This window comes from Sus scrofa, chromosome 14, assembly GCF_054392235.1.
Source record: "Sus scrofa isolate SSC_HxYL_T2T_F1_AM1 chromosome 14, Sscrofa_HxYL_maternal_Yorkshire_Landrace_v2.0, whole genome shotgun sequence".
Taxonomy (NCBI): Eukaryota; Metazoa; Chordata; class Mammalia; order Artiodactyla; family Suidae; genus Sus; species Sus scrofa.
The window spans coordinates 57,477,706-57,489,974 of NC_139396.1; the positions used below are offsets into that span (position 1 = coordinate 57,477,706).

At 36.8% G+C, this 12,269-nt stretch overlaps 1 protein-coding gene and 1 long non-coding RNA gene across 11 annotated transcripts in view; both read left to right on the forward strand.

Annotated features, from left to right (window-relative positions):
* MED13L (mediator complex subunit 13L) overlaps positions 1–12,269 on the forward strand; it is a 324,733-nt gene that overhangs the window by 187,377 nt on the left and 125,087 nt on the right. The gene's annotated exons all lie outside the window — the stretch shown is intronic.
* LOC146396581 (uncharacterized) lies at positions 1,556–8,572 on the forward strand. The gene is made up of 2 exons (XR_014826172.1): positions 1,556–6,319; positions 8,044–8,572. It is a non-coding gene; the product is annotated as an uncharacterized LOC146396581 (long non-coding RNA).

Consider the following 12,269-nt stretch of genomic DNA (forward strand, 5'->3'; position numbering starts at 1 on the left):
ACATTTTCTTTACACTAGAAAACTTTAGGGAGTTCCCATTGTGGCTCAGTGGTTTTAGAACCTGACATAATATCCATGAGGACGTGGGGTTTGATCTCTGTCTGGCCTTGCTCAGTTGGTTAAGGATCCGGCGTTGTGGCAAGCTGCAGTGTAGGTCACAAGCTGGTATAGGTCGCAGGCTGTGGTGTAGATCACAGATGTTAGTCATGCTTCTCACATCCCATGTTGCTGTTGCTGTGTTGTAGGCCAGCAGCTGCAACTCCAATTTGACCCTTAGCCTGGGAACTTCCATATGTCTCAAGTGCAGCCCGTAAAAAGAAAAGAAAAAAAAATTTTCAGCCACACTTAGTAGTTTTCCAGAATGACTCAAAAATATGAGAATCTTGAAATTATTTATAATTTCTTGTTATAGTCTACAGTATATCTCTGCTACTTAGATTATTAATCGTAAAAGGTGTAATATTATTAGAATATATTTCTTCAGCAAACCATTGATTTTTCTAATATCAAATGATTAGGAGATAGGCTTTTCACCTTTATTTAGTTTTTAATGTAATTATAGTGAGGATTTAGTATAAATTATTACAGATTTGGCAAAAAAGAAAGCAGATACTGGAATAAGCACTAAGAGTAAAAATAGTTGACTAATATATATTTGATTTTGGTATGGTATCTTTCAGTTCCACAATTTCCGTTGGATCTTTTTTTTTTTTTTTTTATCATTTCCATTCCTCAGCTGAGATTTCCTATTTTTTATGTATATGAGCACATTTTCCTTTAGTGTCCTTAAGCATAATTACAATAATTGCTGTAAAATTTTGGGCACTAAATAAAATATCTGGATTATCTTCACTGGTTGTCTTTTTTTCTTGAGTATGGGTTAGTTTTTGCTGATTCCTCATATGTTAAATAATTTTCACTTGTATTTTGGGCATTGTAAATAGTATAAAAACTCTAAGTTCTGTTCTTTTTCTTGAAGAATTTTTAGGTTTTTGTTGTTTATTTTTTCTTTTTCTTTTTTTTTTAAAAAAAACCTTTTGCTGGTGTCAAAACTCCAGACTGTTATCTCACCTATGATTAGTAGCAGCTAAAATCTCTGTACTTCCTTTGACCCAGAGTTTCTCAGCCTCAGCACTTTGACATTCTGGATCAGATAATTATTTGTTGTGGGATCTGTCCTGTGCATTGTTGGGTGCTTAGCAGTATCTCTGGTTTCCACCTACACAGTGTCAGTAGCACCCTCCTCCTTCAATTGTGAGAACATAAAATACCTTCAGATAGTGTCAAATGTCCCTTGGGACACCAAATTGCCAGTGGTTTTAGCCTTAGCTGGGCTCAGTCTGTCGCATGCATACAAATTCAGGCATCAACCAGAGATTTGGGCAGTTTTATTTTTGACTCGCTTCTTTCCAGGATTTCCTTTCTCATTTTCTAGCTGCTTTGGTCTCTTTGAACTCACTTTTCTGGTTCTTCAAACCAGTAAGATTGAAATTGGGGTTTCTATCAGTTTTAACCAACCCACGTGGGTTGTGTGCCCTCATGTTAAAAGTTGTTTGGGGGGAAAAAAAGTGAAGGAAGGGGAACCTCACTCAGTGAGTGCCATTCCTTTCTTTAAGTATAGGCTCTTATACCACCTCTAAGTTCCTGTCTCCATTTGTCTTTAGTAATATGTATTTTAGCAGATTTTAATATTTTCTACAGAATTTATGGTTGTTATTTTTTGGAGGGAGAGATATGTTTGTTTGGAAGGAGCTACTTTATTACTACTTGAATTGGAGAGAATTTTAGGATGTAAAACTTCATGTTGCCTTGTTACCCTGCTCTTACTTGTGCTTCTCTTAGATTTACATTGTTTGGCTATTAAAATAGGATTGCTTAGCCTCTGGGGCTGAATCACCTAGTGGTGGGAGACTTTCGTTTTAATATTTTACTTAATTAATTAAATGATGCCTGGGGGTTCCCTGGTGGCCTAACAGTTAAGGACTTGGTGCTGTAATGGTTGTGGCTCAGGTTCAGTCCTGGCCCAGGGAACTTCTGCATACTATGGGTGTGGCAAAAGAGAAAAAAGAGGGAAAGAAAGAAAGAGAGGGAGAGAAAGAAAGATGACACCTGTTTTCTCTGTAATTCCAATGTTTAAGTGATATGAAAATTTCCTATTTCATTAATTAATGGCTTTTATGCTTTATACTGTGTCAAAGGTATTAATGTTTATGGACTCATCCCTCAATTTATAAACATTAAACATCTTTTTTAAAAATGTAAAGGCTTAGAAGATCTTTATTATTGCTTTTCTAAGTTGACGTTTCATTATAAAGCCTTATCCTGAGTCACTTTAAAAACGTTTATGAGTTCCTGTTGAGGTACAAGGGAAACAAATCTGACTAGTATCCAAGACGACATGGGTTCAGTCCCTGGCCTTGTGAAGTGGGTCAAGGATCCAGAGTTACTGTGAGCTGTGGTGTGGGCAGGCAGCTACAGCTCCAATTCGACCCCTAACCTGAGAACTTCCATATGCCGCAAGTGTGGCCCTCAAAAGCAAAACAACAACAACAACAACAAAAAAAAAAACACCCAAAAACTTTATATAAGAGTATTTCTAAATAGTACTTATTAACCTCCTTTAGGGAAGGGGCTAGGATGAGAAATGAGACAGGAGTGAGAGGAAAGAAGGTCCAAGAAATGACAAAGCCAAGGAAAGGACCAAATGGTGTCCTTTCTGTGAAAGGTGTGATCAGGGCTGTCAATAAAATGTGACTGTGGCATCTGTGTAGCATGTTGGCAGCAGGGAGAAAGCATTATAGATTAGATTTCAGGACATTTTTTCTTTCCCATTAGACAAGAAAGTTCAGTTCTTAAGAAAAGGTTAAAAATACTGTTTGCAGTTGTGGCTTTTGCTTGATTTTACATAACCTTCTTCCTAACATTTCTCCTTCATCTGTTTAATGAAACAATTTAAAATGTTAAGGAAAATGATTATATAAATAAATTTTACTGTATTGAGCCTAGGTTTGCCCTCCCCCCCCTTTTGTAAGAATGGAGGCTAGTTTTTAAGATCATTTAGAGTTGGAAAAAATAACATTAAATAAAATAGCTAGCACATAGCCCAGCATGTGGCAATTTGTTTAGTGGTGGTTGTGGTGGTAATATTTAGGGAAAAATTAAAGGTAAATACATATTTTTATATTTTTGATAATTTCTTATACTAAAGGAATTTTACTGTTCATATATTTTTAAATTGGTTTATTTATATGGTTTCTATTAAATGAGTTAATTGAACATGGCAGTGTGCTGTTTAAGAAATCTCGTATTGTGTACTGATTTTTATACCTAAAATACTGACATGAGATTTTTTTTTTTGTTTTTAAAGGACTTCTTATTTTTAACCCTAAATATCTCAAGGTCTGATTAAAATCACCTTGATTTCTGGTATGAGTTTTGAAATAGCATTGTAGTTCTATTGCCAAAATATTTTGGAATCGAAGGGAAAAAAAATTGAGAGTACATAGCTTATTTTATAAGTGTTTGGTTTACTTCTTTGGTATATTTAGAGCATTGGAAGATATTATAAAAATAAAGCTTTTATTAAATGTGATTCTTGGAAAGTATTAAATTTCTGTTTGAGAACCTGACAGTAGAGGTGACTGTATACTTCATGTAGGGTTTTATTGATAGTTTTAAGTTTGAAGTATTATAACTTAATATTTATGGCTAAAGAATTTAGAAAGCTGTGAGTCCTAAGATGAAGTTTTAAATTGTGTAACTATGAAGCTTCCTCTTTGCTGTAATGTTCGTATGTGCTCTGTTGTTACACTTTTCTGCTGTCTGGGTTTTCTGACTTCAAACTGCTCATGTTTCTAATCACTCTGCCCTGTGTATCCTTCTGTTAGACTACTTTTGGTGAGGCACTTTCCCACATAAACATAATATGGTTTCAGTTGTGTTTAGGTCGTTTGTTACCTGAACTTTATCTGGCATTCCTGTTACCAGGTGGAAGCCTATTTTTTAAATTTTATTTTTCTCTTGACATTGCACTGAGCAAGATGAGAATTTACTCTCCTTCCTCCTGTTTTTATTCCTAACTTGAATCTTTAAAGCAGAATCATACTTATTTTGATGTTTATTATACATCATTATTTTTCCTTTTATTCTACTCAACATCTATTACAATTCCTAGTACAAAGGACATTACAGGTTTGGTTGAACTGTTGTAAATCTATAGTTTGCTCTAAGATCAAAAGCTCTTAAAACTCATTTAGCATAAGACACAGTGTTTTATTTTTTTTAGGGCTGCATCCGAGGCATATGTATGTTCTCAGGCTAGGGGTTGAATCAGAGCTGCAGCTGCTGGCCTGTGCCTCAGCCAGAGCAACACAAGATCCAAGCTGCATCTGCAACCTACACCACAGCTCACGGCAGTGCCAGATTCCTTAACCCACTGAGCGAGGCCAGGGATCAAACCCGCATCCTCATGGATACTACTCGGTTTCATTACCGCTAAGTCATAACAGGAACTCCTGAGACACAATTTAAAACAACATCATTCTATTTATCGTCCTTATTTTAAAAAATAAACCTTTAGGGAATTCCTGTTGTGGCTCAATGGGTTATAAAGTTAACTTACTCAGTTTTACATGAGTTTTTCAATATTCTTTCTTTTTTTTTTTTCCCATTTTCAGCGATCCTGGGACATATGGTCCCTAGGCCATATGCCTGGGGATATGGTTCCCAAGCCAGGAATCAGATCCTAAGCCACAGCTTCAGCAATGCTGGATTCTTAACCCTCTGTACTGGGCCAGGGATCAAACCTGCACCCTAGCACTCCCAGGATGTTGCTGATCCCATTGTGCCGCAGCAGGAACTCCTCAGTATTATTTCTTATTGAGTGATTTGTTCATGTTTCAAGTTTGAGAAGTGGAGCTTTTTATAAAAGTTGCTTTCGTTCAAGTATTCCCTAGAAGAAAACATACATCACCCTGTTGGACTTTGTCCCCCAGTGCTCGCAGGTGAATTGCAGTTCTGTTAGTGAAAATAGCCTCAACGTATTTTGAAATCTTAACAGGTGTCATAGAAAGGAGGAGACCTTTCTAACTAGTTGCACACAGAAGAGCCTAGAGGGAACATTTTAAGGATTATGATGGACCACTGATATTGACCAGTGTTGCTTACAGGTTTATCTGGTACTGAAAATATAAGAAAACAAAGAACTGTCTTGGTATCTACAGTTGAAGACAGTTGACTATAGTACTGCTATGTTAGCTGAATTTTAAAAAAAGAAAGGACTGTAGAAAGTAAGTGTTTCACTGAAGGAGAAAATTGGACAATTAGCTGGAGATTTTAGAGCTTTGTCTCAGTGGTCTTTAAAGTATTATATTAGTTTCATTATAACATGCTACCTTCTCTCCTTTGTTTCTCGTTTACAATTTCAAGATCTAGAATTTAAGCTTTATATCAGAGTATGGTTCACGTCTCTGAAGTATTTAACAACATTCTTCTGCGAATGATTTGTTGTGTCCTTGAATATTTCTTGATGTTGATTTCAACTAGAGATTCTTAGGAAGAGAATAAGACATTATGATAGCCCTTAAACACCCAGTATGTGAAAACAGAAAAATCTTGCTTTTCAACTTTAGCCCCATAGCCCTCTCTTTACGCAGTCTCTGAAAATTTATAGTACTAGTTTGGGACACATCATTATGATCAAGTATTAAATATGCATTATCTTGCATTAATCTTCATCATTTTAAGCATGTTTTAAAGATTCAAAAAGGTAAATTACTAGAGATGACTACTTTAAAACTGGCAAGACCTCCTTCCCCCTAACTGTTAAGAAACACAGGCTGTTAAAAATACCCAGTGAAAACTTGATAACATGTTTGTTAAGCACATTTCAAACCAGATGATATTTCACTTGAAGTATATTATTGATACATTTGAATGTGATTGTATTTGACATATAATACAGGGTGTGTTCTATACATGCCATTGAACAAAGCATTCTGTGTTTGTGCTTTTTTCTGTAAACTAAGCTTTCCAAATTTTGAAGCTTTCCAAATTTTAGAGTTCTTTTAATTCTTCTGAGTATATCATGGAGAAGCCTTCACTTGGGCCATTGACACTTTGGATGTCTGCTCTCTCTCTTTCTCTCTCTCTCTGTGGGGTTGGTTTTTGTTTTTTTTTCTTTTTTCTTTTTGTTTGTTTGTTTTTGCCTTTTTAGGGCCACATCCTTGGCATATGGAAGTTTCCATGCTAGGGGTCAAATCAGAGCTGTACCCACCAGCCTCTGCCACAGCCACAGTAACGCAGAATCCGAGCTGCATCTGTGACCTATATCACAGCTCACAGCAATGCTGGATCCCTAACCTACTGAGTGAGGCCAGGGATCGAACCCGTGTCTCCTTGGGTACTAGTCGAGTTTGTTACCCCTGAGCCACAACGGGAACTCCTGTCTGATCTTTTAAAGATGCATGCAGTACCTCTGTAACGCCTTTGAACAAGTCAGATATTTTCAGAAACAGTTAAAGTTACTAATCAGCCAAGTTGGAGCTGAAGCTAGGGTGACCTCAGATAGGATGAGGTAGAAGAGTCAGGACCAATTGTCCTGACCCACAATGTAAGTATTCAGAGTTATAAAAATTCAATTTGGGAATTAGAACTTTTCATACATTGAACATTTTCAGAAATGTGATGCACATGTGTATACATTATTACAAGTGTTACTGATGGGTCTGAATCTACCCAATAGACTGCTCCTTTGGACATAAATGACAGAAGTATAGAATGACTAGAAGTTTATTCTAGTTATGTTCATACTGTACATAGACTATTCCACTTATTATATCCTGTGTTTCTCTTCCTGTGTTTTCTAAACTCTAAGTAGGAATAATAATAAAGGTATAATGATGTCTTCTTTATGTATGTTGTTTTGAGGATTACATGAGATAGTTAATGTAAATGTCTAAATGAATGACTAGAGAAACAAATTAGTTAAAGCCACCTTCTTAAATTTCTTCCTAGGTTTTCAGGGCACTTTATGTATTATTCACTATATTATGAATGAAACCATTCAACTTTTCAAAATTAAGTGATCATAATTCAGAAATAGCACTGTGTATCATTTTTCCATTTTCAGATCATTTGATATTGTTTATATACATCAATGTTGTATAATTTATAGAAATCATGCATTAAAGAAGATGGTAGAACTTTCATAAAATTTACCTCCTTTATAACACAAATTTTCATAGGTGTGATTTTGATCTCAGGTATTTATGTAGTTATAAAGAAGCCTTTTGACTATTAAGGTTCACTATAGGTGTGATAGTCTATTTTCAGTATTTCAAATATAAAGAACTGTTCTAAGTAGTGTTAAGTCAAGTGTCTTCAGTAGTATGAGATAGCTACTTTGGGTAAGAAAAGGAGGCACCATAGGTGAAAAACAATGCAAACAGAAATGGATCCAGCGGTTACAATTATCAGATAAGGACAGAAGGAAACTCCTTTCAAACCATAAACATTTTCAGAAGTTTCTTCTCACTTGGATAGGCATCATTCCACCCATCCAGAAACATACTTATGCACTTGCTTTTTACTGTGCTTTGTTTCCCTCATAGAGGTGCCAAAAAGAGGAAATTGTTTCCTATTTGTTTTCCTTCTTAAACACATTTATCACTTACATAGCTTGAAGTGAGAATGAGCTAGATAAGAACATTTGTCATGAAGAAGAATAATAGGAAAAAATAACGGGGAGGTTGAGGATAAAATAGCTATCTGTATTTTCCATTTACTGGCATAGTCTGGCATTAAAATCTACTACTAATTTTACAAATGTGGCCGTTTCTTCTTTTGTCTTTAGCCCTGTGTTTAATGAATGATACTAAAATGTTCCCTTGGAGAGAATTTAATTCCATATTACGCATTCACTTTTTTTTTTTTTTTTTTAAATCTTTCCTTGGAGAGGTCTTTCCATCTTGGAAAGGAATCTGACTAGGAACCATAAGGTTGTGGGTTCAATCCCTGGCCTTACTCAGTGGGTTAAGGATCCAGCATTGCTGTGAGCTGTGGTGTAGGTTGCAGACATGGCTTGGATCCTGTGTTGCTGTGGCTGTGGCTGTGGCTGTGTGTAGCTGTAGCTCCGATTAGACCCCTAGGCTGGGAACCTCCATATGCCGTGGATGTGGCCCTTAAAAAAAAAAAAAAAAAAGCTTTCCTTTATACTGTTTTATTTGAAGAATGTGTTCACAAGTCACCTCAAATGTTAAATCTATTGTATATTTTTCTGTAACAAAAGGGTTGATGTATTTATTAAAAATTGTAAGTTTCTGAAAACCACATAGAATTAAGAAACAGTTTGATTGAATTTTAACACATAGCTATGTCCTCTGTTTGAACACACTAATATATAGTTTTTTTGATACTTTGTGTATTCCTATACATACATCTCTCTATAGTGCTCACCAACTATATGATTAGTTAGTGAATTCTTTAAAATTTAGCTGTTAAAAAGAGTTATTTCTACATATACTGGAAAAGAACCATTTTAGCACACTAAAGTATAATTTACAAAAAGATAAAATTAGGATTCTTATGCAAATATAAAGTGAACAGATGCCAAGCCATTTAATCAACACATTAATTAGTGAAAGAACAGGTAAGATATGAAAACCACTTCAAAGAATGTTTGAATAAGTTTTTCCAGAAAATTAATAGGTATTTATGTACTTATAACTTAGCTGTTTGAACTAATAATGCACATGAATTATTGCTTATAAATAGGACATGTATGCTTATAAATTGCTTATAAATAGGATGCAATTGCTTATAAGTAAGACATGTATGCCTATTGAGCACTGCAAAACTTCTCAAACCTTGGAATCAGATTGGGTGCCACTATTCATTTCTTGTCCATATTTTTACTTTGTATCACATTCACGATTGAAACATCAGTTTTATAAATTTTGACTTTTTTGCTGGGATTGCACTATAGTCTGATGTTGAAACCATGGACTTCCTTGAGTTAGTAGTTTGCATAGAGTCTGACGGATGTTGCTTTGTTTCCCTTCCAAATTTAAAATATCCCACCATATCCCTGTGAATTTGCTGCAATGTTCTGGTATCTTAAGGCACTAGATAATTCTTGGATGGACATTTTATCCTATATGACACTGAAGGAATAAACTGTCTTCCATTGGCCTTATTTCAAAGTTTTGAATACATTTCTTTAAAGGTGCCTTGAGATGGAGTTCCCATCGTGGCTCACTGGTGAATGAATCTGACTAGGAACCACGAGGTTGCGGGTTTGATCTTTGCCCTTGCTCAGTGGGTTAAGGACCCGGCATTGCCGTGAGCTGTGGTGTAGGTCGCAGACGCAGCTTGGATCCCGCGTTGCTGCGGCTCTGGAGTAGGCCTACAGCTACAGCTCTGATTGGACCCCAGCCTGGGAATCTCTATATGCCTCTGGAGTGGCCCTAGAAAAGGCAAAAAGACAAAAAAAATGAAAATAATAAAAAAGTAAAAGTCCCTTGAGAAGTTTCTTTTGTTGTTTTTGGCTGCGGCCACAGCATGTGGAAGTTCCCAGGCCAGGGATCAAACCTGCACCATAGCAATGACCGGAGCCACTGCAGTAGCAATACCAGATCCTTAACCTGTTGCTCTGCAATGGAACTCCCCTTGATGAGCTTCTAGTTAGAATTGTCAATTTTTCCTTCTTTAACTACTTGTGTGAAGGTGGTGGTGGTGTCATTGATTGTCCTGTTAATGTCCACTAATTGTTAAAACTACTCTGGGTTTGTCTAAACCCTGCTGAGTGTATAGACTATTCTATTAAGTCAGTTAATTATGTCACTGTGATGCACAAGAGTGGTAGTATAGCAGATTCTTGACCTTTTTGGTCTCAAAACTCCTATAATCATTGAGCACCCATTATTATTGTACTTGTCAATATCTACTCAAAGATTTAAAACTGAGGGAGGAAGTTACCATCATGGCTCAGTGGTAACAAACCCAACTGCGAGGGTGCATGTTCAATCCCTGGCCTTGCTCAGTGGGTTAAGGATCTGGTGTTACCGTAAGCTGTGGTGTAGGTCTCAGATGCTGCTCAGAACCCACGTTGCTGTGGCTCTGGTGTAGGTTGGCAGCTACAGCTCTGATTCAACCCCTAGCCCGGGAACATCCATATGTCATGGGTGCGGCCCTAAAAAGACAAAAGAAATATAAAATAAAACTGAGGGAGTTTCCGTTGTGGCTTATCAGGTTAAGAATCCAACTAGTTTCCATGAGGATGCAGATTTGATCCCTGGCCTCATTCAGTGGGTTAAGGATTGGTGTTGCCACAAGCTGCAACATAGGTCACAGATATGAAGTTGCTGTGGCTGTGGTATAGGCCAGCAGCCGCAGCTAAGATTTGACCCCTAGCCTGGGAACTTCTATATGCCACAAGGCAGCCCTAAAAAGGCGAGGGCGGGGGGGAAGAATTAAAACTGAGAAAAGTTAAAATATTTATGACTTTTTACAAATAACAGTAACAAACCCATTATATGTTACACAAATAATTGTTTTTTTCTAAAAGAAAAAATATTTAGAAGAGAGGCACTGTTTTTGCAAATCTCTGGCCTAAGAAAAAAAAAAGTCTGGCCTAAGGGAAAACAGCTGTATGCTTGTGTCTGCTTCTGCTTGTTGTCAGTTGTGATATCACACACCATGTATCCTCTGGAAAACTCCACTGTGCACTTGGTGAAAAATCAGAGTAAAAAGGATAAATAATGCCTTCATGTTATTTTGAAAATAGTTTTGACCTGCTACCTGCCTGGACTGGAGCTTTACATTCCTATACTTTAAAAAACCTTCAGTGAAGATGTGGTTCATCCACATTTTACTCTTAGGCCAGGGCAGGTAAACTTTTCCTGTGAAAGTCCAGTAAATATTTTCAGCTTTACAGAGCATATGGTTTCTGTCAAAACTAATCGAGTCTGACATTGCACTGTGAAAGCAGCCACAGACAGTATGTAAGCAAATGGGAAATAGATTGTTCCAATAAAACTTTATTTACAAAAAAATAGGTGACAGGATGGAACTGGCCCTTATACCTAATTTTGCTGACCTCTGTCCTTAAGAGGAAATTTGCTGTCTAGATAGGTTAAGTGACTGGCTGAGAAGCCACATGGCTAGAAAGTAGCGGATTCAAATCTAGGTGTTTCTAGTTTCACAGCTGCTGTTTTTCTGTTTTTCATGCTGTCTTCACTAATAATGTTAATGATTACAGGGCTACATAGGAAATTTAATGATTTCAGGATTTGTTCATTCTGTTATCTATAGTCTTTGAGTAGGTTTTCTAACAATAGTTTTTTTGTTTTTGTTTTAATGGTTTCGTTGTGCTATTTGATGAACATGAGTAAAATAATTTGACAGAGTCCTGCCAAAGAACTTAGTATTATCAGGAAGGTAAGTCATAAACTCATAAAGTAGTTAGAGATAATATAGTATATATATAGCTAGTGTCTCAGTTTGGAAATATTAAACCTTAAAGGTGAAAATTGGAAGGTAATGATGTGGGTTCTTGTGAAGAAGAAAGATTCATGAAGTTAAATAGGTATATTGTCAAATGTGAGGCATTGTTGACTTGTGGTTGAATCGTGGCATGGAAAAATAGTGGTAACAGACATGTCATAGTGATGTCTCATGAAAAGACTTGGCTACTAGAAAGAAAGTACAGCTTAACAGCAGTGGAGGATATGAAGAGTTAACTTTTTTTTTTTTTTTTTTTTAAATAGTCACATCCATTACGTGAAATTTCCCAGGCTAGTGATTTAATCCAAGTCACAGATGTGACCTATTCCACAGTTGTGATAATGCTGGATTATATAACCCATTTTCCCGGGCTGGGGATTGAACTCGTGCCTCTGCAGTGATCTGAGCCACTGCAGTTGGATTCTTAATCCGTTGTGCCACAGCAGAAACTCCTTAAAAGTTAACTTCTTCCTCTCCTTTTTTCTTTTCATTTTCTTCTTTTTAGGGCTCCCCCCGTGGTGCTTGGAAGTTCCCAGGGCAGGGGTCAAATCGGAGCTGTAGCCGCTGGCCTATGCCAGAGCCACAGCAACGCAGGATCCAAGCTGTGTTTGAGACCTACACCACAATTCATGGCAATGCTGGATCCTTAACCCACTGATCGAGGCCAGGGATTGAACCTTCCTCCTCATGGATGCTAGCTGGGTTTGCTAACTGCTGAGCCACAATGGGAACTCCTTTTGAAGGAGATTCTTAATCATGCTTTTCTT